The 25655-nt window shown below is 41.9% G+C and overlaps 1 pseudogene; it reads left to right on the top strand.

Moving 5' to 3' along the window:
* The first annotated feature begins 10180 nt into the window (after positions 1 to 10180).
* On the top strand, positions 10181 to 21814 carry LOC144888470 (SWI/SNF-related matrix-associated actin-dependent regulator of chromatin subfamily A member 5-like; annotated as a pseudogene).
* Positions 21815 to 25655: the final 3841 nt, after the last annotated feature.

Raw genomic sequence — 25655 nt, 5'->3', positions numbered from 1 at the left:
TTGAAGGTGTGTCAGAGATTTCAGAATAGCTCGGAGAAAGGGAAGGATGGGGCGGACAAAAGGTTTGATGGTGATTGGGTGAGCCACAATGAGGTGTTATTTGAGGAGGGGGAAGAGCGAGGCAGAAGGTTGGGGGAGATGGAGGTGAGAGTTTGAAGGGGGAAGAAGCGGGGAGGACGCTTTGAGGAGGGGGAGTGAGAGGGGGGAAATTGAGAAGCAATGAGGGTGGGGAGATTTGAAGGGGAGGGGTGAGGGGGGAGTTTGGGAGGGAAGGGACAAGGGGAGGGATTTGAAAGGGATGGGATATGGGGGAGATTTGGAGGGGAGGGGTGAGGCAGGAGTCTAGGAGGGGAGGGGCGAGGGGGCGTCTTGGCGGGGAGGGGTGAGGGGGTAGTTTAGGAGGGAGGGGGCAAGGGGGGAGATTTGAAAGGGATGGGTGATGGGGAAGATTTGGAGGGGAGGGGTGATGGGGAAGATTTGGAGGGGAGGGGTTATGGGGAAGATTTGGAGGGGAGGGGTGAGATTGGATTTTTGAAAGTGTACGATTTATGGGAAACGAACATTTATTGCAAAATGAGTTTCTTGTGACCTTCGAGTTAAAAATACGTTTAAGGATGCTGGATGGAGGATGGAGTGCAGGAGAGTTTAGGGAATGTAGAAAAAAGGCACTATAGGAGATGGATATTTTTTTTGGGATGAATTGATTTGGTGAGCAAGTCGAAAGCAGCCTTTTAAAGAAGAAGAAGAAAAAGGTGTTATAAAATATGACGGAATACATAACTTGAGGGGAAAGTGTAAACATTGAAGGTTAATGAGTGAAAACTATCTGGGGAAATGGGGGAGAAACACGTGGTCGAAGAACGAACGAACGAATAAGAATGAATAAACGAATGAGAACAGAGAAGGAAATGTTTTTTTTTTTTTTTTTTTTTTTTTTTTTTTGAGTTGAGATTTACACAAGGAAGTAGGCTATGGGTGAAAAGCCTGGGAATACAGAGAACGAAAGTTATTGGATCACAAACGACGGACCGCTGAGAGAAAACTGGGCATCCAGAAAACTCAGCGACGGACCGCTGAGCTTACGAGATTTCTCAAATATCTTCTGAAGTCTCTCGCCTTATGAAAGAACAAGGTGATGAACCAAAAAATATTGTAATAGATATTCAAAAACACTTCAAAATCAACTATTAAACTTAAAAATAATTATAAAGTTGATTTCACGATTGAAAAATCGTTTAGAGAGCTATTGGGTTTCTCTTCAAAAAGGATTGAAACTAACGGGATGTTTTACAGTGATAATGTCATTCAAATATCCTCCGGTATAAATTCAGTATTAATTCATTGTGATTTGATTGATGCTGCTTATAACGATGGAATAAGAACAAATACAATATTTTCATTCAGCGCATACTCAACCCCGATTGGTTATAAATTTAATATGGAACCAAAAAATCTTGTCTATTTACCTGTGTCAGGAAAAACCATACACAGAGTAAATTTTAGGATAACCGATCAAGATAATCGTATGATCTCCTTTAATGAAGAAATTATATAAATCAGAATTCACCTACGTGAAGTTTTTCAATAAATAAATAATGGTTATTGTGAGAAAACACGAGTTGGGAAAATATAAAGTAATTACAGGGGATGGGATGTTCCTTTCACCATACTATAAGGGTGAAGGTATGTTTCTTGGTAGAGGATACTATAAACCTAAGAGACAACGGGGTGTGGGACATCAATTTAGAAATAAAGGAGATGGGATAATTGATACTCTAATGGGTATTGGTTCAACCATTCTTAAACATAAAGACCTAATTGGTTCAACTGCTTCTGCCGTGGGCTCAGTTGCGGGTGCTATAAAGAGTATAAAGATGCTCAAAAGGAGTCTCATAAATTACAATCAATCAAAGAAATTAAAAAAGGTAAAACTCAACTATCTTCACAAGAACGACAAAAAATCATTAAAATACTTGGGTCAGGGTTTCAACGATTTTAATGCTATATAAATACAAGTATGGAAGCGATTGATAGTATCTATGATTTGGATGATACGATTATCATTTCAAACTCCACTAAAAAGGAAGACTATTTTAAGGTAAATGCTATAACAGGAACAGACTGGAATTCAAACGGAACAAAAAGTTTTGAAATAAATAATCAACAAACTTACTTGAATCTAGCTGATAGTTTCTTGCTGTGTAAATTTAAATTCACTAAGGCTGCGAATAATACTAATGCTACACTCGTAAATGATTTCTTCTGGAAAATGTTTGATAGTGTCTGCCTGTATATTGAAACACAAGAGGTTGAAGCGGTTGATTATGTCTCTGCTACATCTGAAATGATGAAATTTACACTATATTCGTTTAGTGATAGAATGGGTAAGGGAGCTGTTGAAGGTTTTATTCCTGATACGTCAAGGGGTACAAACGCAGACCCTGGTTATAGTCAAAGGAAGGCAATGTATAATGATGACACTAAAACAGAGAATAGTTTTACCGTAGCAGTACCTCTGAAAGGTATATTTGGATTTTGTGATTATGACAAAGTTTTGTATGGGCGTAAAATTAGATTTCAACTACAAAGGAATGATAATGTAAATAGATTGCTTTTTGGGGCTGAAAATGCTTTTTGGCGACAATAATAAATTTGTTATTAATGATTTGTGTTGGTATATCAGTGAATATACTCCTAATCTTAAAACTGAAGAGATGTTGAATAGAAGACTTAACTCAAAGACCCTGCTAAATGTATCATACCTTAAAAGAAGATGTCAACACATTAAACTGTAACACACTACCTACACTTGGAATTTGTGTGTTCTTCAAAGAAAGCCACGTTCTGGCTCCTTTTTTAAAAACCAGATGGAGAGGATGGTACTGATAAGAATAATGCGCTGTGTGGTAATGCTAAGGTGAAACAACTTCGGGTTTCTCTTGATGGCACATTTTATCCGCGAGATAGATTGGAAATTGTTTGGGAAAAAAATGATTATGCGGAAGCCTACAAGTCTTACCAAAAGGTGTGTGAAAGCAACGGTAATAATGAGCCTATTTTGGATATAGTTGCGTTTCAAAAACTTTATACGATCTACGCAATTGACCTGAGTTCTCAAAAAGAAACTATAAAGTCTAATAATAATAATAATAATAATTCATTTATTTTGTATAGCGCTTTTCATGAAGCCCAAAGGTGCTTTGACAGAGTGCAAAACATAATGCATAACAAAACATGAAAACAACAATAATAGAGTGGATACTTCTCTATACATTGAAAGAGGGGAGAGGGAAGAGGTTAATACATATTGTTTGCTTTTGGAAGAAACAGAATTACAGATTAATACAGATAATGGTGTTATGATTAATATCACATAGATTTTTTCTCATAAATAAATGAATAGGAAAGAACCGGTATATGTTAATCAAATCAATCTTAATAAATTAACATCTTGTATTCAAAATCAAAAGCCTTGTATTATTAATGTTAATACAATTCAAAGAAAAGGAGCAGTAAGAATTGATGTTTTACTCACAAGAGAGCAGGTGAAAACACTACATGATGTTGGATCACTTAAAATTAAAATGACAAAACCAATGTTAAAGAAATATTCAACAAGGGAAACGAGTGGAGGATTCCTCCCATTTCTAATTCCTTTATTTGCTGGTTTAAGTGCGACGGGAGCATTGTCTGGTGGTATTTCAGCAGCGGTAAAAACTGCTAACGAAAGGAAGGCACAACTAAAAGCTCAAAAAGAATTGGAAAGACATAACAAGGAGTTGGAGAAACAAATTCGTGGAAGTGGTGTAATTGTAGATTTTGCTGAAAAGCTTGAAAGCCTACCTGATAAAGCGAGATTGTTAGTTGGAGATATGCTTTCCTCTATCGCTCAAGCGGGTGTTAAACTAACTAAACGGGGTAATGGATTGTATCTTTCTTATAAATAAATGGATAAATGGTTTAAACAATTTGGAAAGAATACAATGTCAAATATAGAACTAGCTAAGTATTGTAAAAAACTAAAAATTGATAATGTGGTAATCTGTATGAGAGATGAATTAACAAAGTTGTCCAAGAATACAAAGAATATTATTATGAATTTAGACACACAGAATGGTTCTCATTGGGTTTGTATTCATAATAGTCAGGATAAATATTATTTTGATAGTTATGGTATTCCACCACCTGTTGAAGTAATACAATTCTTACAGAATGGTGTTTATCAAACATTTCAAGTTCAAGAAATTAATTCTAAATGTTGTGTTCAATTATGTTTATATGTATTATTTCAACTCAACAATAATGAACATTTTTATGATGTCATTTTTAATCTAATATAAATGACTTTTGTTGGAAAAGATGGTTCTATCTTTGGAGAATCCTCTCAGGATATTGATTTATCAAATTATTATACAAAGGCACAGGCTGAACGACAAAAATATAATATAACAAAAAATATTAATATGAAAAATACTTATAAATTAATCAATTATCCAAACCCTACAGATGTGAATGACAATTAGATTCAGTGATTTATCACAATATACAGTCACGTGAAAAAGTAAGTACACCCCATGTAAAGTTTTGACTTTTTCAACATATTTCAACATATAGCTATTTGATCTTCATTTCAACAATATTGATAGATAAAGGTGATATAATATAACAAATATCATGAAACATTTACATTTTGTAGTCCATTGTATAATTTAAATAAACATAAATGCAAATTTCGCATGTGGAAAAAGTAAGTACACCCTTGGCTCTAATAGGGGGTGTTGACCCTTTGGCAGAAACAACCTCAAGTAGGCGTTTCTTATAACAGTCTACCAGTCCCTGACATCGACTGGGAGAAATTTTTGCCCTCTCCTCCATGCAGAATTATTTCAGCTGTGTGATGTTTGAGGGGTTTCTTGCATGCACAGCTCGTTTCAAATATCCCCACAACATCTCGATGGGATTTAGATCCGGGCTTTGACTTCGCCATTCCAGAACCCTCCATTTCTTTCTTTTCAGCCATTCCTTGGTGGTTTTACTGGTATGTTTAGGGTCATTGTCATGTTGCAAGGTCCACCTTCGGTTGAGCTTCAACTTTCCGACAGATGGCCTCACATTATCCTCAAGCACCCTCTGGTACAATGAAGAATTCATAGTGGATTCTATGATGGTGAGCTGCCCAGGCCCTGATGCAGCAAAGCTGCCCCAAAACATAATATTTCCACCACCATGCTTTACAGTTGGTATCAGGTTCTTGTGGTCAAATGCTGTCTTTGGTTTTCGCCAAACATGTCTTCTGGTACTGTAGCCAAATAGCTCTACCTTTGACTCATCTGTCCAGAGCACATTGTTCCAGAAGTGCTGGTCTTTGCCTAGGTGTTCATTGGCAAACTTTAGTCTTGCCCTAATGTTCTTTCTGGACAGCAAAGGTTTCCTCCTGGCACACCTCCCATGTAGATCAAATTTGTGCAGCCTCTTTCTAATGGTAGACTCGTGCACTTTGACATCAACAGTGGCAAGAGCTACCTGTAGGTCCCGTGATGACATTCTGGGGTTGTTAGAGACTTATTTCAGCATCTTGCAGTCTGCTCTCGGGCTGAACTTGCTGGGGCGGCCTGGCCTGAACAAGTTGGCAGTTGTTTGGAATCTTCTCCACTTGTAGATGATCTTCCGGACAGTCGAATGATTGATTTCAAATTGTTTGGAGATCTTTTTAAATCCCTTCCCAGACTCGTGGGCATCTTTAACCTTCTTTCTGAAGGCCTCAGATAGCTCTTTTGATCTAGGCATGGTGACGCCGCACACTTCAACAACAAAGAGCAAACCAAATTAAATGTCTGAGGTTTAAATAAGACAGGTTCCTCCAAGATCCTCTCTTCCAATGTTCTAATCATTTGCACCTGAGCTAGTGCACCTGATTCTAATTTTAGGTATTTGAAGTAGTGATAAATGCAGGGGTGGACTTACTTTTTCCACATGCGAAATTTGCATTTATGTTTATTTAAATTATACAATGGACTACAAAATGTAAATGTTTCATGATATTTGTTATATTGTATCACCTTTATCTATCAATATTGTTGAAATGAAGATCAAATAGCTGTATGTTGAAATATGTTGAAAAAGTCAAAACTTTACATTGGGTGTACTGACTTTTTCACGTGACTGTATATCTTTAAAGAAAACAGCACGTTTTGTTAAACAAGTAAACTTTACAACCACAACACCTGGTTATACTGACCATACACCTTTCCTCATTCAATTTAACTATCTGCTTACAATTGAATTTTATAAAGGACACATAGTTAATATGCGAATTAATAAATGGGGGTATGATATGCCTGATTTCGGGTATAATTGGTTTTTTTCAATAAACTTAGAAGACCTGCATGATTTTAATCAGTCTCGTAAAGAAGAATATTATCCACTTGGTGAGGATAAAGAGTTATGTGGAAGTACAATTAGTAAACAACAAATACATGATTTTAAGAATAAAAAAAAATATGATAGTATAGCGATGGTTAGCATGACAAAGAAGGAATGTAATGAGATAAGGATAGAAAGCCGAGGAATACAAACCATTTGGTAGTGGGAAGATGGGGTGGTATTACCTGTCATAATATTAATCTCACATATATTTGTGATACATAAATGGCAGGAAGAAGACTACAAGAGAATTATAATTTTTGTATTCAGGGATACCTACAAGAAAAGGGTGCTCGGTATTACATACCTTATGATTTGGAGCATATACATGGAAATTTTGTCATAAAAAACTGGCCTTATATTGATATTGTTAAACCCACAAATAGAGACTTGATTAAAATATTAAATAAAAATGAACTTCTCAAAGTTATGAAATATAAAACTCTTTTAGAAATCATCAACAAATCTTATTGGTATCCTATTATGAGAAAAATAATTATAGATACAAGAATATCTCAAAATCCAGATGAGAAAATGTATAATATTCTTTGGGGCTCAAACTCAAGGGTAGCAAGGGATGAGGAAGGAGTTGAGGAGAAGGAGAAAGCAGTTGAAGAAGAGAAGGAGGAAAGAGAGAAAAAGGAGAAGGAGGAAAGGGAGAAGTAGGAAAGAGAGAAAAAGGAGAAGGATGAAAGGGAGAAAAAGGAGAAGGAGGAAAGGGAGAAAAAGGAGAGGAGGAGAGGGAGGAAAGGGAGAAGGAGGAAAGGGAGAAAGAGGAGAGGGAGGAAAGAGAGAAAAAGGAGAAGGAGGAAAGGGAGGAAAGAGAGAGGGAGGAAAAATATAAAAATATGACCTTTTTTTTTTTTTTTTTTTTTTTTTGTATACAAGATCGAGGCTCGTGAAAGAGCTAAATTTCTGAGATTAATGAAAGATTGAAGGTATTATGGCAAATAAATCAATCAACGCACCGAAGAGGAAAATAAAGAATTAATGACTTATGAAGATATTGGTTTTTTAATTTGCTGAGTTGAGTTCAGGGAGAAGATATACATGAAGAAGAGAAAGGTCATATAGTTGATGATGTTGGGGTTATTGATTTTGGTTAAAGTTTTATTGATAAATAAATGGAGGAGAGAGTGAAGACATTTCTAAGGATTCTTTATGTTTTAAAAATAAAGATTGAAATGTATATGTTGAAAACCAAAAAAGGTTTTGGCACTATGTCGGACCTTTTCTCATAAATAAATATGAGTTATTGTCTCAAATGTAAAAAGAAAACGAAATCTAAAAATATCTCTTCTGTTAAAGCTAAAAATAATAGAGTTTATCAAAAAGGAATATGTCAAGTGTGTGGCTCTAAAAAGTGCCAATTAATCTCTCCTAAAAGTGGAGGAGACACACAAAAGTTTCTGTCAGCAAGTAAATTTACAACAACTGGAATTCCTGGGGAACTACATCTACCTGGATGTTCTTTCTGTGGTCCTGGAACAAACCTGGATAAAAGATTAGATGAGGCTGACAATCCTAAACCTTGGTCTAAACCTATAAATAGGGTTGATGAAGTGTGTATGAAGCATGATATTGCTTATGGGAATACCACTACATTGGATGAAAAACATGAAGCAGATAAAGAAATGTTGTATAATTTGTCTTTGATACGAAATCCTACGTTGAGAGAGAAAGTTGATAGGTTTATTGTGAAAAAAATGATAAGTGCCAAATTGAAACTTGGTCTTGGTTATTCACCCTCAAAAAACTATTAGGCTCTAATGATGTCATCAAGACTGAGGAGCTTTTGGCTAATGAATTACACAAACCTATAATCACAAAGTTTAAAAGAAGGAAGGTTTATTCTAAAGACACCGACCACATCTGGTCCGCCGATTTAATTGAATTGAATAATGATAGGGGATACAGGTATGCTTTAACCGTTATTGATTTGAGGAGTAGATATGCTTGGGTTGATCCTTTGAAAAACAAAAGGGGTGATACTCTTATGTTAGCTTTCAGTGGCATATTTAGTAAAAGCAAAAGGAAACCAAAGAAGTTATGGACTGATGAGGGAACAGAGTTCTATAACAAAATATTTATGAAATTTCTTAAGGGGGAAGGTATTAAATAATACAGCACCTTTAATGAAGGAAAGGCAGTTGTTATTGAGCATTTTAATCGCACTTTGAAAGAGAAATTATATAAAAAATTCACACAACTCGGTTCTCAACAATGGGTATATTTAATTCAGGATATTGTAGATAATTACAATAATACCGTTCATTCATCAACAAAATTAAAACCGTCAGAATCATTTACAAAATTAGAATATGAAAAGGAGATTAATTTAAGAAAACCGAAGTTCAAAGTTGCTGATATTGTAAGAATATACAGATGGAAAAGTCATTTTGAGAAAGGTTATACAAAAAAATGGACTAATGAATTATTTAAAATCGTTGATGTAATGGATACAGTCCCTTGGACCTACAAATTATATGATATGAATGGGGAAGAAATCTTGGGTTCATTTTACTCACAAGAATTACAAAAAACAAAGATGATAAGCCATTAAACAACAACCATTCATACTTTTATCCACCCCACCCAGATTAGTTAATTTAATTACTAGTAATAAAAAATAATCATCATAAGCCACGCCCACACAGACCCCGCCCACACAGACCACACCCACACAGACCATGCCCACACAGACCACACCCACACAGACCACGCCCACACAGACCACACCCACACAGACCACACCCATCATCCCCCACCCCTCTGTGTGCCCTCACCCTTGACCCTCCACACCCTCATCCCACCCCCACCTTCACCACACACACAAGGGGAGGGGCGGGATGAGGGGGGTGGAGGGTCTTTGGTAGGGGCGCACTTCCCTTTATTTTTTTCCTTTATTCCCTTTTTGTAATTAAGAATTAAATAATTTTAGTCAAAACAAATATAATTAAATAATAGTGAAAACATAAAAATCCTTATATTATTAAAACATTTTTCTTGAGGTATATATTCAGCTTCTTCCCAGCACAAGCCATCAGCTTCTTCCCAGCACAATTCAAATACAGCAGATGTCTTCAGATTTTGAATCTCTTTCTGTAAAAGACAAGAGTGGAGAGAAAATATTAATATAGGGTGAAGCAAGGAGAGGATATGAGGATATGAAGGATATGAAGGATATGAAGGATATGAGCATTGTGATTATGAATTGATATGAGCATTGTGAATTGAGATATGAGCATTGCGATTACATCAACGATTTTAAATAATGAGCATTATGCACACATACCTCTAAAAGATATTTCTGCCCTGCTGGAGTTGCCCCTGTCAACTGTAAGTGTGGTTATTGAGAAGGGGAAACGTCGAGGAGCAACAACAGCTCAGCTGAAAAGTGGTAGGCCACACAAGCTCACAGAATGGGACCGCCGAGTGCTGAAGCGCATAAAAATCGTCTTTCCTCGGTTGCAACACTCACTACCGAGTTCCAAACTGCCTCTGGAAGCAACGTCAGCACAACAACTGTTCGTCCGGAGCTTCATGAAATGGGTTTCCATGGCCGAGCAGCCGCACACGAGCCGACGATCACCATGCGCAATGCCAAGCGTCGACTGGAGTGGTGTAAAACTTGCCGCCATTGGATTCTGGAGCAGTGGAAACGCATTCTTTGGAGTGATCAATCACGCTTCACCATCTGGCAGTCCGAAGGACGAATCTGGGTTTGGCGGATGCCAGGAGAACGTTACCTGCCCGAATGCATAGTGCCAACTGCAAAGTTTGGTGGGGGAGGAATAATGGTTTGGGGCTCTCTTTCATGCTTTGGGCTAGGCCACTTAGTTCCAGTGAAGGGAAATCTTAACGCTTCAGCATACAATGACGTTCTAGATGATTGTGTGCTTCCAACTTTGTGGCAAGAGTTTGGGGAAGGCCCTTTCCTGTTTCAGCATGACAATACCCCCATGAACAAAGCGAGGTCCATACAGAAATGGTTTGGCGAGATCGGTGTTGAAGACCTTGACTGACCTGCACAGAGCCCTGAACTCAACCCCATCAAACACCTTTGGGATGAATTGGAACGCCGACTGCAAGCCAGGCCTAATCGCCCGACCTCACTAATGCTGTTGTGGCTGAATGGAAGCAAATCCCCTTAGCAATTTTCCAACATCCAGTTGAAAGCCTTCCCAGAAGAGTGGAGGCGGTTTTTGCAACAAAGGGAGGAGGGGAGTGGGGGGGGGGGGACCAACTCCACATTAATGCCCATGATTTTGGAATGAGATGTTCCATTGTTCGGGTGGCCACATACTTTTGGTCATCTAGTATATGTATTTCTTTGGCTTGCAGTGGAAAAAAACAAAAAAAAACTGATAAAATTACTAAATCTTCGCTTGTTCCACACAGAAATCCTAAACTGGCCCGGATAATATTGTTGCGGTTTTCCAAAGCCCGCTCCCTTACAAAGGGGGAGATTAAGCCCCTTTTTTTCCTTGGGTCTTCGAAACCGCGAGACTGAGTCGCCAGTTCCGGGCAGACGTGGTAAAGGGTCTCGGGACAATTTTGCACGTACCTTGAGTACCCACGCCGCAGCGAGAGCGGGGATCGAGTCTCGCACGAACCACGCGTAATTAAGTACACCCGAGCGTATGGCGTACCACGTGACCCATGCTGTTACCTTGCTATTGAACCCGATTAGAGCGATCTAATTCGTACCATGCCAAGCCAATGATGGAAACACAAGACGGTCGAATCAGAAGAAATAACAGGTTTATTTACACTATTTACAATGATTGGTAGAAGAAGAGACAGGGCAGTCTTAATCAGTCTTACTTATTACCCAGACAATGGGCCCACTTTCACACACAGGGAGATGGAGGAAGGATGTTCGCGCGCCGAACGCGCCTGCTTCGGTCGCTCCAGGAACAGCTCGGTGTGGCCCTCTGGCGGTCACAGCACGTATCTCGGCGAAAGCAGGCAGGCGAGAAAATCCTCGCGGCGCGTATATCGGCAAAGGCAGGCAGAAGGAAATACGCGCGTCTGTGGCCCGGCGCGGGTCGTCTTTACAGCGCGATTAATACTGCGCAGGGAGCAGGGCAAAGTTCGTGTACACGGAGTTATTCAGTTCCTCCAATATGACTCGACACAACGCAATCTCACGTGCGTCTTCTCACAAATCCGATTCAGAACTCTTCTCATGGGCTGCGCAACTCATCTGCTGACTCACCAACTGAGGTGGGGGCTCTCGGCACAGGGTTATATTGCCCCGCCATGGCCCGAATCGAATGTTCCAAACCACGCCTTTTGCCGCTGTGGTAAGTCACTCCCGTGGAGCCCTGATTGGCGGCTCGCGTTTACCGTTGGCTCCTCCTCCGCCTTCCTTCGGCCTTGGTCGACTTGTTCAGGCCTGCCTCGTGGCATTTCGTGCCAAAACAAAAAGCATCGAGGCATCGTAAGGGGACATAATTCTCATTATCCTACTCAACGCAAAACTAACACAGGAAAGGACTGCGCTTTACAGTTACGAAGAAATAACAGCTTAAACGAGGCGACATGTTGTAGTGTACCAACTAGGAGGGGAAATTAACCTTTATTATAAAAACACAAAACCGCAACAATATTATTGGCACCTTTCAGAAGTTGTTAGAAATAATTAGATTTCAAGCAGGTGATTCTCCTTTACTTTGGAATTGAACTCACCTGTGGTGAGTTGCAGGCGCCTGCAATATAAAAATCACTCATTCAACCAGTTTGAATGGAGAAAAGGAGTCATTCTGCTGTTTTGTGTTGCTGTGTGTACCGCAATGAGCATGGAGAAAAGAAAGAAAACCAGAGAATTGTCTGTGGAGGTCAGACACAAGATTGATGCAAACATGGACAATCTCAAGGCTACAATTCCATCTCCAGAGACCTTGATGTTCCTGTGTCCACCGAATGCATTGTTATCAGGAAGTTTAAGTCCCATGGCAGTGTAACCAACCTCCCTGAACGTGACGTGGCCGCAAGAGAAAACTTGATCGAAGATTGCAGCGAAGGATTGTTCGGATGGTGGAGAAAGCACCTCAATCAACTGCCAAACAGATTCAAGCTGACCTACAGACACAAGGTGCAACAGTTTCAACTCGCACCATGCGTCGCCAACTCAATGAAAGGGGGTTCTATGGTAGGAGATCCAGGACGACCCCACTGCTGAGAGAGACGTAAGAAAGCCTGACTAGAATTTTCCAAAACACACCTGAACAAGCCAAAATCTTTCTGGGAGAATGTCCTGTGGACAGATGAGACCAAATTAGAGCTTTTTGGTGCAGCACATCATCTCAATGTTTACAGAAAACAAATTGAAGCCTTCAAAGAAAAGAACATCTTCCCTGCAGCCAAACATGGAGGAGGTTCAGTGATGTTTTGGGGTTGCTGTGCTGCCTCTGGCACTGGGTGCCTTGAATGTGTGCATGGCATCATGAAATCAGGAGATAACGATGGCATTTTGGAGCGGCGCATTGTTCGACCCAGTGTCAGAAAGCTAGGTCTCCGTCGAAGGTCATGGGTCTTGCAGCAGGACAATGACCCCAAACACACTTAAAAAATCACCCAGAAATGGTTCAAGACAAAACGCTGGACTGTTCTGAAGTGGCCAGCAATGAGTCCAGGTCTAAATCCCATTGAACACCTGTGGGGAGATCTGAAAACAGCAGTTGGGATAAGGCACCCTTCAATTCTGGGAGAACTGGAGCAGTTTGCACAAAAGTAGGCCAAACTGCTAATAGAGAGGTGTTGGAAGCTCATTCATGGCTATAGGAAGCGCTTTACTGCAGTTATTTTGTCCAAAGGCTGTGTGTGCTCCGAAATATCAAGTCTAGGGTGTCAATAATTTTGTCAATGCCATTTATTTTTCTTTTCTGATTTAAAAGGATATATTAAGTTCTGAATCAAAAACAAAGGTTCTGTAATATTAACAGTGAAATAAATTATTGTGGAGACCAAATACTTTTGTCAATTTCAATTTATTTTTAGAGAAAATTGTGTTATTTGAAAAAAGTGCATGGGTGCCAATATGTTTGGCCATGACTGTAATAATCACGAGGTCACCTCTTGCCAGGCTGACCTTTCCTCTGAACACTTTCAAACAAAACTGTGGAATTATTGATGGATTTGAATGTGAAATATTTGTAGACGAACATGACGGAGTGGATCGAACCTCCAAAGCGCGAAAGGAAAGCAAACTACGCCGTCGATGCCTACTTCCGAGATGCCCTGCGGGTCACTGAGCCGAAAGCCCCCAAGGTTTGAAATGCGGAAATGACGTCTTGTCAGATGTTTTGTGGAGCAGTTGTATGATTAGTGCTTTGTTTCATCAATCGTGCATGATTATTGGTTTTTGCCGAATTTTAGGTTCTGCCTAAAACCCCTCAAATTCACAATTTGAATGCAAAAGGTTACAACTTCCCTCAACGTAAACATCTTTAAATGCTAATGAAACAGATTTAAGGTCGTTTCTTGTTCTCCCAGGCTCCACGACCCCCAAGACAACCAAACATTCAGGACTTCCAGTTCTTCCCCCCTCGGCTGTTAGAGATTCTGGAGAAGGAGATCCTCCACTACAGAAAGACCATTGGATACAAAGTGAACCTTGTGCCTTTGATCTATGAACTAAACCAAATTTCACATTGTTGAATGTGTGTCCTTTGTTGCATACCAGTTTACAGGAGTACTCTTGTTCATTCTCTTTATTTTTTTGATTTCCTGCAAAGTTTCTGCAGAACTCGGATCTGCCAAACTCGGCGTACGCTCAGAAGGAGTAGCAGAGCAAGATCGAATCGGCTGAGCCGTTACCAGAGGACGAGATGGAGGAAAAGGAGAAACTCCTCTTGCAGGTTTCCCTTTTTCATGATCCTTTCCTGTTGTTTCGCAGATTTCCACCAAAGAGGAAGCATGGGGTCAATTTGTGTGATTTCTTTATCCAAAACCAGAAGGGAATTGGCGAAGGCTCCATTGACCTTTTCAATATGATGAGTGGAATGAAATAAATTTTCATAAACACGGCACCTTTTCTTGACAGGGTTTCACGAGCTGGAACAAGCGTGACTTCAATCAGTTCATAAAAGCGAACGAGAAGTGGGGCCGGGACGACATAGATAACATCGCACAGGAGGTCGAAGGAAAAGCTCCAGAGGAGGTCATCGAGTATTCGAGTAAGGATGTCTCATTGCATGACGCAAACTTGTTCTTTTTATACTGTGATCTACTCTCATTCGACCCGACCGTCGTCTTTGTTTTTACCCCGCGTACTCGAAAAGCGAGGTTAAGTAATTGGTCCCCTTCGTCTGTCTGTCCACAAACGTCAGTTTATTGATCGAGGAACTACTTATTTCAATTGAATGTTTTATTTTGAACATGAATCGGAAACTAATCTGTGGTTTCGCAGTTCTTTTGCTCCGAATTCGTCCCAATCGCGCATGTGAAGAGAGGAGTGAGAATTTTTTTTTACTCTTGTCTGTCTGGCAGTCAAACAGAATTGAAAATCATTCCAAACAGGAAATGTCCTGTTTTTACAGACGTCATAAAGGACACAGACAACAAGCATTCTGAGTATTGCGCTGAAATACATGTTCCCTACCGGCAGTCTGTCGTCCGGAAAACTGTTGGGGAAATTACCAAAGTTCAAAGTGCCATAACTTTGTCAAAAATGATCTAAATGTCGTGAAGTTCGAACTTGATCTGTAACTTATCATGAGGAAACCATGTACCAAGTTTGAAATCATTAGCATTAAGAGTTTAGAAAAAAAGTCCGGAAAACTGTTCTTTGCGTGACGGACGGACAGACTGACAGACTATGTGGAACGCTCAGTGCTCGCTGCCCCGTGTTCAGGCCATTGGTTCTCATATGGTTGGCAGCGAGTGCCCCGGAAGCATTTCCGGAAAGAGTGAAATCATATGTGTGGGAAAATTGCATGCTCAGTCAGGGTCGTCCAGATAGCCCAGATGGCAGAGCACTGGTATGGTTTTTCCGAGAGCCTAGGTTCGATTCCTGGTCTGGGCATGTAATTTTCCGACATATATCAATTTAGTTGTATTTTAAATTGCTGCGAGGTGTTTTTTTTTGTTTTTGTTTCTGGTGGGAGGTTATTCCAGTCTCTTGTGGTATTAGGTATGTAACAATTAAGGTATGCCTTAAGTGCGACACTGGAGAGGCACAAAGCAGTTGGTGTTTCCTCCTGGAGCGGATTGCTTGGTTGACGTATGGTGGAATATCAATAGTAACTTCATGGTGTACTGCCTTGAAGAACAGTATGAGCCTACTTGGCCGTCGTCGATGTTGCATTGAAGGTCACTTCAAGGAGCTCAACATTGACGTAATACTGGAATATCTGGCATAGTCATTAGAGACAAACCATGCTGCACATATATCCAGTTTATTTTCAAGGTAGGATCCCAAATCTGTAGGCTCAGGTTTGGGATGTACCAATGCCTTGTTTGCAGCTATGTCAACGTTTGCTTCCCATTTGGGTAGGCTTCTCCTTCCGAATCCCAGGATTTTGTTTGCAACATTTACAACATGGTTCACATGATGATTACCTGTCATGTTGCTTGACAGGTTGACACCAAGATAATGGCTCTGCTGAATAGATGTAAAGTTTACCCTCAACATGCAGTATGTTTAATCCCAAGGTTGGCCGCATCTTGTTGCATGCATTGTGTGGCACTTTGACAGGTGGAAAGTCATTTGCCATCTGTGGGACAAATCCCTCAATGTGTCTGGATATTTCTGCAACTGTACTTGATATTCCTGCCCATGAATGGATCGGTACAAAAGGCAATCGTCAGTGAACCAAGGTCTTCAAGATTATTGGACTCTCCTGCAATGAAGCTGAGTTTATGGGCCTATCATTTTGCCATCACAGACTGGTCGGTGGTCTCTGTCTTCCTCTGCCTCCTTTCTCATCGACCACCCCCCACCCCTCCCAGGTGTTCATATGGTCCACCACCTTCCCCTTCTGGTGAAACTGCCTGAATCGAGGATCACTGTTCACATCACTCATTTGTTTCTTTTATTTCCCACCTGTGCAACCAACTTCCATATCCTCTTCAATCTCATTCTTCCCTCCAGGTCGTCAAGACAGCTGTTCACCACCATGTCAGATCATCCCAATCCAAAACCATGACCTCTACTACTCTCGTTAAGCTTCCACCCCACCCAACCCCTTCTTCCAAATTTCCAGTTTTCCCTCATGAGAGTTCCCTTCTGCATCCACCTTGTCCACCCCTTGCATCCTCTCCTGTCCCTAATTTTCCTTCTGTCTTGTTTGTCTTTTTCCCTCTGTCTTGTTTGTCTTTATCCCTCTGTCTTGGCCTTTGTCTCTGCTGTTGGTGTTTTCCCCCTTTCTCTGCTGTTCCTTTTGTCCTGTTGTATCCTGGTCTATTCAGTATACTAGTACTAGCTCAAACACCAGCCTTGGCTATGTAATACAAAAAAAACCCCATCTCCTCCACAGTGTTCACAAGATGTGTCTCACAAAAGTGGGCTTTCAAAAAGCCATGCTGTTATGTTTTCAGGTTTTTATGTCTTTCTATACGAGCCATAATATTATGGAAAATTATGTGCTGAAAGATTTATAGAGACTGATGTAAGTGAGCTCGGTCTGTTGTCAGCAGGGAGTGATCGGTTTCTTTCCTTTGGTAAAAATCGGTCTCTTTCCCATGTCCTTCTTTCTCAAGACGACATGGCGAAAGGTGTTCTATGAACTCCCTAGTTGATGAAATGTTCCAGTTATCTTTCTCCGAGTCAAATGCTCTTCACAACAATCCCATTACGTTGACCTCCGTATTGAATATATTTACCCACATTGCTGCTCTCATTAATCTGTGGAACTTCACTTTTATTTCTCATCATAGCGGTGTTCTGGGATCACTCCAATGAGCTGCAGGACATCGAGAAGATCATCTCCCAGATTGAGCGTGGAGAGGCTCGGATCCAGCGTCGCATCGGCATCAAGATAGCGTTGGATGCGAAGGTGTGGGGCGCTCGCAACAAGAACTGCCACGGTTAAAACATCCTGTTTTGTGTCGTCTCATTTTAATCTTTCTTTCTTCCCTTGGTGCATTCTCTTCGAGATTCTAAAATCTGATTGTGTACTTTGTTGTCATGGTTCTGTTTTCTGTTTGTCGTTGATTATGCACATGCCAATTTGATTGGATGTATCCGAACATCTGCCGGTTCCTCGGGCGAGTGAGGCGTGCTTCGAGCTCTCCACGGCATCGAAGTTTGAGTGTTTTCCCATTCTTGTCTTTGTCAAATTTCCACTGGTTATTTTGCTGTGTACGTGTTATTGTGTGTTTCTAGTTGCTGTCGGTTTGTGGTTCGTGCAAACTTGTGTGTAATTAATCGTTTTCTGGGTAGTACCTCGTGCGCGGCTTCCCTCCCTAAGTTGGGGCTTCCCTCCCCCCGTCGGTGTTTTGTCGGTTTGGGTTATTTCCTTCGCTGTATTGCTTGTTTCTTTTATTTTGTTTTCTCCCCCTCACCTGACCTCCCTAGACAAAGAATTCTATATTTATTCTTTCTCTCCACCCGGACACGTGCTTGTTCACTCTCCTCCTCGTCTCGGCTTATGCCCCGCCCCCTGAATCTCGTTTTTCTTCCGCCTCTGCCCCTTCTTTCTCAAATCCACGTTCTCACTTGGAGACTTTTCCCGGATTGTTTTTCATGGTTTTCATGGTTCTGTTTGGATATTGTTGGAATATGTTGAAACCGCAGCCGTGATGCTGACGCCGCCCCTCCCCCCCCCCCGAATTCCATGTTTTAAACGTTTCCCAGTGTGTACCCTGGTCAGAATAGGTACACCGTATCGCTGCGTGTCGTAAGAGACGACTAAGAGGGTTGGCGTCAGGAAGGGCATCCGGCCATAAAAACATTGCCTCAAAAAGAGAACCATGACAATTACAAGTACATATGGGCAGGGTGCAGCCCGAAGTGGAGATCGGTTTCTGAGGTTTGGGACATGGAATGTAGGGACAATGACAGGGAGATCAGGAGAAGTGGTGGAAGTATTGGTCAGAAGAAGAATGGACATATGTTGTGTGCAAGAGACGAGATGGAAGGGAAGTGGTGTGAGAATGGTGAAGGGTAGGCAGGGACAGAAATACAAGTTTGTGTGGCAAGGGTGCCCGGAGGGCGTGAATGGTGTTGGTGTCCTGTTTTCTGAGGAGTTTGTAGACAGTGTGGTGAGTGTGACTAGAGTGAGTGATAGGTTGATGATGGTGAAAATGATGATTGGAAAGCTCTTGGTGAACGTCATCTCGGGATATGCTCCACAGGTTGGTCGAAGCGATGAAGAGAAGGACAAGTTCTGGTGTGCAATAGAGAAGCTGATGGAAAACGTGAAAGATGAGGAAGTTGTGGTGGGAGGAGACCTGAATGGACATGTGGGAAGGAGTATGGATGGTTTTGAGGGAGTTCATGGGCGTTACGGATATGGTGTGAGAAATGGAGAAGGTGAAAGGATTTTGGAGTTTGCTGATGGAGCTGATTTGTTGATTTGTAATACTCAGTTTCAGAAAGAGGATAATAAGCTTGTTACATACACGTCAGGTGGGTCGACGACAACCGTTAACTACCTGATGGTGCGTAGGCGAGATAGGGGGCACCTCCGGGACACAAAGGTGATGCCGGGGGAGGAGGCTGTTTCACAGCACCACTTGGTTGTCTGCGACATAAGGGTGAAAGGTGCGAGGAGAGCTCGGCGGGTGAAGTACCAACCGAGAATGAAGGTGTGGAGGTTGAAAGAGGTGACAGTAAGGGAGGAATTAAAAGAGATGCTGAGTAGGGTAGAGGATGATGTGGTTGAGCTTGAAAGTGGTTGGATGTCAATGAAAGCTAGTCTGTTGGGAGCCGTTGGTGAGGTATGTGGATGGACAAAAGGCCCACCGAGGCACTCGGAAACATGGTTGTGGGATGTTGAAGTTGGAAAGAGGATTGACGAGAAGAGGAAGAAGTTCAAGGAGTGGCAGAAGGCGAAGGGTACGGGAGCAGAAACAGCAGAGCATGAAAGTTATAAGGCAGCCAGGAAGGCTGCAAAGAAAGAGGTAGCAAAGGCGCAGGAGGCATGTAGGAAAATGTTCGGAGAACGCTTGGATTCGGAAGAGGGTCAGAAAGCAGTATTCAGGATTGCAAAGCACATAGCGAAAGAGAGGTGTGATGTAATGGGGGTGAGTTGCTTGAAGGATGAAGTGGGACAAATCGTTCAGATGGAATTAAAGGAAGATGGAAAAGATATATGGAAATGCTGTTGAATACAGAGAATGAATGGGATGGCAACATAGAGAGTAACCCAGTTTTTGGACCGGCAGAGAAGATAACTGAGAAGGAAGTTGAGGAAGCGATAAAAGCAATGAAGAGTGGAAAAGCGAGAGGGCCGACGGGAGTTGTGGGAGATATGTTGAAGGCAGCAGGAAGTTGGGGTGTGAAGAGAATGACAGAGATCTGTAATCTGGTGGTGAAAGAAGGCCGCATTCCAGTGGATTGGGAACTGAGTACCCTCGTCCCTCTACACAAGGGGAAAGGTGACCCTCTGGAGTGTGGCTCGTACCGAACGATAAAGTTATTGGAGCATGGAATGAAGGTATTGGAAAGGGTGTTGGAGAGGAGGACAAGGAAGAAAGTGAAGATCGACGAAATGCAGTTTGGATTAATGCCAGGAAGAGGAACGACAGACGCGCTTTTCATTGTGAGGCAGTTGCAGGAGAAGTACATGGATAAGAGGAAGAAGTTGTTTTTTGGGTTTGTTGATCTGGAGAAAGCATTCGATAGGGTTCCACGCAAAGTATTGACATGGGCATTGAGGAAGTTAGGAGTGGAGGAATGGTTGATCAGAGTAGTGATGGCAATGTACAAAAGAGCGCGCACAGCTGTAAGGACGAAGGACGGGAACAGTGGTGAGTTTGAGGTGAAGGTGGGAGTGCATCAGGGGTCGGTACTAAGTCCACTACTATTTGTAGCTGTGATGGAGGTGCTGGCTCAGAACGTAAAGGAGGGTTTACCGTGGGAGTTGTTGTATGCAGATGATCTGGTGTTGATTGTGGAAAGTATGGATGGACTGAAGGAAAAGACGAACAAGTGGAAGGAATGTATGGAGACAAAACGTCTGAAGGTGAATATCGGAAAGACGAAGGTGATGGCAAGTGGTAAAGCATGTGGTGAGGTGGAAAGAACTGGGAAGTGGCCGTGTGCTGTGTGCAGGAAGGGTGTCGGAGTGAACTCCATTCAATGTACAATGTGCGCTGAGTGGGTTCATCAAAAATGTAGTGGTCTGAGAGGGTCATTTACCAGTGTGGCAGCTACATTCAAATGTAAGGTGTGCACAGAGGGAGCTGCAGATGGAGGAAATGTTGAGTTGGATCTTGGAGACGGCGTGAAGCTGGAAGGTATGAAAACATTTTGCTACCTCGGAGACATGCTGAATGGAGAAGGTGGATCAGACTCGGCAACGGTTGCTCGAGTGAGATGTGCATGGCAGAAGTTTTGGGAACTGAGTGGCGTGCTGATGAGGAGGAGAGTGTCGCTAAAGCTGAAGGGAAAGGTGTATGCTGCATGTGTGAGAAGTGTTATGATTTATGGGAGCGAGACATGGGTAATGAACGTAGAGCAGCAATGAAGGCTGGAAAGGGTGGAAATGCGAATGGTTCGATGGATGTGCAGAGTATCGTTGAGAGAGAGGAAGACAAATGATGAATTGCGAAAGATGATGGGAATATTGCCTGTGATTGATGCTGTGAAGAGGAACAGGTTGAGATTGTTTGGTCATGTGTTGAGGAAGGATGAAAGTGACTGGTTGAGAAGAGTGATGGAAGTTAATGTAGAAGGAAGTAGAGGACAGGGAAGATCGAGAAAGACTTGGCTAAAGATGGTGGAAGAAGAAATGCGGGCAATGGGGGTTAACAAGGAGAGATGCAGAAAATAGGGAAAAATGGAGAAGATTGTCATGGGGACTGCAAGGCTAACCCCCACTCTAGCAGGGAAAATGGCCTTAAAATGCATGTTGTATCCGAACAAAACTCTGGCCTGTCGCCAGATTGCTCGCTACAAGGCACCCTTCCACCAACTGCACATTGCCGATGGTACCATCAAGGGGAAGAACTACACTGAAGAAGAGGATTGTTTCCTCATCTGCATGCTGCTCAAGATGGGTTTCGATCGGGAGAGCGTCTACGACGAGCTGCTGCAGTGTGTGCGCAACGCTCCGCAATTCAAGTTTGACTGGTTTCTCAAATCCTGCACTGCAATGGTACGTTTCCCGCCTTCCTGGATTTCGGAATGCGTGGAAATGTGCAAAACTTTTTGTTTTGATTTATTCACTTGTTGTACACCGCTCCTTTGCTATTCCATCTCCAGGCGCTCACTGCATGATGTCATCGCCCGGAACCGCACGGGGCCCGGTGATGACAAGTAGTACTGAAAAGGATTACTCAAAATGGGGGTATGCTTATTGAAAATGGGGGTGCGGAACTCAAAATGACGGCATGCTTACTCAAAATGGGCGTACAGAACATAAAAAATGCTATTGTTCTACAAAGGTAAAACATATATATTTACAGAAGTACCAATAAATAAAAGCGAACCTTTTGTACTTTTACCTCATATTCATCTTTTGATCTCAAATCCCAATCTGATGAGGATAAAGTAATCATACTAAAATACGCCATTTGTGTCTGTGATGAATTTTTGTCGCCAATACATTCTGTCGTTACTTATCCAATCTCAACAAAACCTGTCAGGATGACGAAGGGTTACACAATGAAGGTTGTAGCGCATTCATTTGCCCCCCCCTCCCCAAGGAGGTTTTCTCCCCCCGCCCCCCGAGCAAGTTTGCCCGCCATTGCTGTCAATGGGGTTGCACGTTGAGGTGTATATAAATGTTAAATTAGCTTTATCGTGGCATATTTCCAAAGAAGAGTTATCGTGACGTTTTTCCAAAGACGCTTTTAATAACAAAATTAATGATAATCACATATTGTTAATGTTATTACAAAACAATATGAATACGAATAATGTCCCACTTCCCCAAGGCGTTTTTCCTGCAGTGGTTATGTGTATAAATATAGCTTATAGTTATAATAGCCTTTCCGAAGAAGCAACGGCTTCCAGAGGAAGTAAAAATATTATACTGTCGCGGTTACTGGAAGCATGACACAATTACCTTGCACCGGCCGATGACGCAACCAGCGAGCGGTCACTTGTCCGGACTCGCCCGGGCTTGTCCAGACTTGCTTTTCCTGGGCGAACACTTGGCTTACCTATTTGCATACCACGCCCCGCCTGAGAGGCGTGGCTTTTGTGTGTTGAGCTTTACTTATAAATTGCCGCCCATTCGATGGGCTGATTCAGTGCTTTTGAGTTCTTTCGAGTGAGCTGAAAATAAATAGCTCAGTGAAACTTCATTCCTGGCGTCGTTCATTTTGTCCGGTTTTATCGTGCGAGCATAGCTCCCACAATTGGTGACCCCGGCTGGATAAACATGGCGATGGAGTCATCTGTAGCTTTGAAGCTCCCTGGCTTTTGGGAATCGCACGCGGCCGTCTGGTTCGCCCAAGCGGATTCTCAATTCGCCCTGCGGAACATTACGGAGGACACAATGCGCTACCACCATGTGTTCTCCGCGCTCAATGCCTCCACCGCGCCCCGGGTCCTGAGCTTCCTACAGAACCCGCAGAACACCGACAAATATGGCGCGCTCAAAGGCCTACTCCTCGGTGCGTTTGGACTCACGGAGACCGAACGCACGCGACAACTACTCGACCTCCCGGAGCTGGGTGAGGCCCGTTCATCCGAGCGCATGGACCACATGCTGGCTCAATTCGGCAACCACAGCCCGGATTTCCTCTTCCGCGAGCTGTTCCTCCGGCAGCTACCCGGGCAGGTACGGTTAGCTTTGGCTAACTCACCCATCACGGACCCTCGCGCCCTGGCCAAGGAGGCCGATAAATTTTTCTGGCCATTTTTTTTCTGGTCGGCCATTCAGGCAGCCATTCAGGCAGTTAGTGTTGAAAAACTACTTTTCACACTTGTGTTAGTGTTGAAAAACCACTTTTCGCACTTGTGTTAGTGTTGAAAAACCACTTTTCGCACTTGTGTTGGTGCAGGAAACCACTTTTGCACTTGTATTAGTGTGGAAAAGCACTTTTTGCACTTGTGATAGTGTTGAAAAACCACTTTTCGCACTTGTGTTAGTGTTGAAAAACCACTTTTCGCACTTGTGTTGGTGCAGGAAACCACTTTTGCACTTGTATTAGTGTGGAAAAAACACTTTTTGCACTTGTGATAGTGTTGAAAAACCACTTTTCGCACTTGTGTTAGTGTTGAAAAACCACTTTTCGCACTTGTGTTGGTGCAGGAAACCACTTTTGCACTTGTATTAGTGTGGCAAAAACCACTTTTCACACTTGTGTTAGTGCAGGAAACCACTTTTGCACTTGTATTAGTGTGGAAAAAACAATTTTTGCACTTGTGAAAGTGTTGAAAAACCACTTTTCGCACTTGTGTTAGTGTTGAAAAACCACTTTTCGCACTTGTGTTGGTGCAGGAAACCACTTTTGCACTTGTATTAGTGTGGAAAAACCACTTTTCGCACTTGTGTTAGTGTTGAAAAACCACTTTTCGTCCACTTTTCGAAACCGTCCACTTTTCGAAAAATCACTTTTCGAAAAACCACTTTTCGCACTTGTGTTGGTGCAGGAAACCACATTTGCACTTGTATTATTGTGGAAAAACCACTTTTCGCACTTGTGTGTGTTGAAAAACCACTTTTCGCACTTGTGTTAGTGTTGAAAAACCACTTTTCGCACTTGTGTTAGTGTTGAAAAACCACTTTTCGCACTTGTGTTGGTGCAGGAAACCACTTTTGCACTTGTATTAGTGTGGAAAAAACACTTTTTGCACTTCTGATAGTGTTGAAAAACACTTTTTGCACTTGTGTTAGTGTTGATAAACCACTTTTCGCACTTGTGTTGGTGCAGGAAACCACTTTTGCACTTGTATTAGTGTGGAAAAACCACTTTTTGCACTTGTGATAGTGTTGAAAACCCACTTTTCGCACATGTGTTAGTGAAGGAAACCACTTTTCGCACTTGTGTTGGTGCAGGAAACCACTTTTGCACTTGTATTAGTGTGGAAAAAACACTTTTTGCACTTATGATAGTGTTGAAAAACCACTTTTCGCACTTGTGTTAGTGTTGAAAAACCACTTTTCGCACTTGTGTTGGTGCAGGAAACCACTTTTGCACTTGTATTAATGTGGATAAACCACTTTTCGCACTTGTGTTAGTGTTGAAAAACCACTTTTCGCACTTGTGTTAGTGTTGAAAAACCACTTTTCGCACTTGTGTTGGTGCAGGAAACCACTTTTGCACTTGTATTAGTGTGGAAAAACCACTTTTCGCACTTGTGTTAGTGTTGAAAAACCACTTTTCGTCCACTTTTCGAAACCGTCCACTTTTCGAAAAATCACTTTTCGAAAAACCACTTTTCGCACTTGTGTTGGTGCAGGAAACCACTTTTGCACTTGTATTAGTGTGGAAAAAACACTTTTTGCACTTGTGATAGTGTTGAAAAACCGCTTTTCGCACTTGTGTTAGTGTTGAAAAAACACTTTTCGCACTTGTGTTGGTGCAGGAAACCACTTTTGCACTTGTATTATTGTGGAAAAACCACTTTTCGCACTTGTGTGTGTTGCAAAACCACTTTTCGCACTTGTGTTAGTGTTGAAAAACCACTTTTCGCACTTGTGTTAGTGTTGAAAAACCACTTTTCGCACTTGTGTTGGTGCAGGAAACCACTTTTGCACTTGTATTAGTGTGGAAAAAACACTTTTTGCACTTCTGATAGTGTTGAAAAACACTTTTCGCACTTGTGTTAGTGTTGATAAACCACTTTTCGCACTTGTGTTGGTGCAGGAAACCACTTTTGCACTTGTATTAGTGTGGAAAAACCACTTTTTGCACTTGTGATAGTGTTGAAAACCCACTTTTCGCACATGTGTTAGTGAAGGAAACCACTTTTCGCACTTGTGTTGGTGCAGTAAACCACTTTTGCACTTGTATTTGTGTGGAAAAAACACTTTTTGCACTTATGATAGTGTTGAAAAACCACTTTTCGCACTTGTGTTAGTGTTGAAAAACCACTTTTCGCACTTGTGTTGGTGCAGGAAACCACTTTTGCACTTGTATTAATGTGGATAAACCACTTTTCGCAC

The sequence above is a fragment of the Myxine glutinosa genome, chromosome 12 (assembly GCF_964187855.1).
Source record: "Myxine glutinosa chromosome 12, kmMyxGlut1.1, whole genome shotgun sequence".
Taxonomy (NCBI): Eukaryota; Metazoa; Chordata; class Myxini; order Myxiniformes; family Myxinidae; genus Myxine; species Myxine glutinosa.
Note: the sequence above shows the minus strand (reverse complement) of the source record. Positions and strands in the feature narration are given on the sequence as shown.